Here is a 1,573-nt window from a genome sequence, read left to right as displayed (position 1 = left end):
ATATGTCTTAAAGAGTTTCATTTAAAGTCTCTTGCTTCATTCTTAAACCCTGCTTAATCTCTCCTGATTTTGACTTTAAGGAGTACAGATCTCTGTTGGCATTTTCTGTTTGGCTTCTGAGGCCCAGAAATTGGACACAAGGAAAGAGGGTAAGAGATAGTTCAGGAGCACTGGCCAGTGTGTGCTCTGTACAGATGGGTTAACTTGCTTTGGAAGAATAATGGTCATTCCAATGTACTGCTGGGTTCCAGAATGTGGTATTCTGTGTCCAGATGAACTAATCTCTTGGTCATTTGTCAAAGAGAATACTGAATGTTTAACAGAACCTACTACACATGCAGGTGTATCCTCTCCAAACTAATAGATGTTACTCATCATGCTGGGATATCGGACAGATTTGACTTTTAGAAGCATAGAGAAATGATTTGGCTTAAAACTAGAGATGCTGGATTATATAATTACTCATAGCGTTAAGCAAATTTAGAATTTTAAAAATGTGCCTTGAAGAATATTTTACTCTTTTCAATAAACAATAATCTATGAACACTGACAGTGAGAATCTATGAATTTTGCAATTTTCAGAGCAGTTATTTCAATTGGATTTAAAGGAGATATTACATTGCTTCTCTGTCTTTTGGCTAAGATCAAGTGTAGTATCTCTTATTATCAGTTTAATAAAAGGGATATTATGCTACATAAAACCCTCAAAATATTTTTATGTAGTAGTGCCATGGTTTATTATGTAGAGCTCATTTAAAGGAACCCATGCAACATATTAAATTAGCTTCTTATAATCTTATATATTTTAGGTATTTCTTCTTCCAATAAGTAATTATTGAGAAATAATGAGAACTGTTGAGAGAGTGATTTTAAGAGTTTAACAAAGAAAGCCTCTACCCTTAGAAGCTTGCAGTCTTCTTGAAGACAGGGATTCTGAGTCTGTGTTTTGGCTTAGTGTCATCCTTGCCTAAAATGGTGTGTGGAAAACAGCAATAATGGGAAGGAATAGAGTGTATTTGAGGGAGGAGTAGACAGGTCAGTCCAGTTGAGTGCTATGTGTATGTGTGTGTGTGTGTGTGTGTGTGTGTGTGTGTGTGTGTGTGTGTGTGTTTGTGTTTATGAACGAGGTGTAGGGCTTCCCTGGTGGCACAGTGGTTGAGAGTCCGCCTGCCGATGCAGGGGACATGGGTTCGTGCCGCGGTCCGGGAAGATCCCACATGCTGCGGAGCGGCTGGGCCCGTGAGCCATGGCTGCTGAGCCTGCGCGTCTGGAGCCTGTGCTCCGCAACGAGAGAGGCCGCAACAGTGAGAGGCCCGTGTACCGCAAAAATAAATAAATAAAAAATAAATAAAATAAAATAAAATAAAATGAACCAGTGTAAAATAAAGTAGGAGTCATAAAATGGGATATATTGTAGATAGTCTTACATTGTAACAGATGCAATTGTACTCAATATAAATGGTGAATGAATGAATGAAAAAGAGTCTTGAATACCTAGTAGAGGATTTGAGTCTTCACCCTGTAGGTACCAAGGAAATATCATGAGTATAAATTGTTTCCCACTGTGACCAGA

The 1,573-nt window shown here is 38.5% G+C and overlaps 1 pseudogene; it reads left to right on the top strand.

Annotated features, from left to right (window-relative positions):
- Positions 1-618: 618 nt before the first annotated feature.
- LOC112064667 (uncharacterized) lies at positions 619-767 on the top strand (annotated as a pseudogene).
- The last annotated feature ends 806 nt before the right edge of the window (positions 768-1,573 follow it).

Source organism: Physeter macrocephalus, chromosome 10 (assembly GCF_002837175.3).
Source record: "Physeter macrocephalus isolate SW-GA chromosome 10, ASM283717v5, whole genome shotgun sequence".
In the NCBI taxonomy this organism is placed as follows: Eukaryota; Metazoa; Chordata; class Mammalia; order Artiodactyla; family Physeteridae; genus Physeter; species Physeter macrocephalus.
The sequence above is the reverse complement of the archived record's forward strand: the minus strand, read 5'-3'. Positions and strand labels throughout refer to the sequence as shown.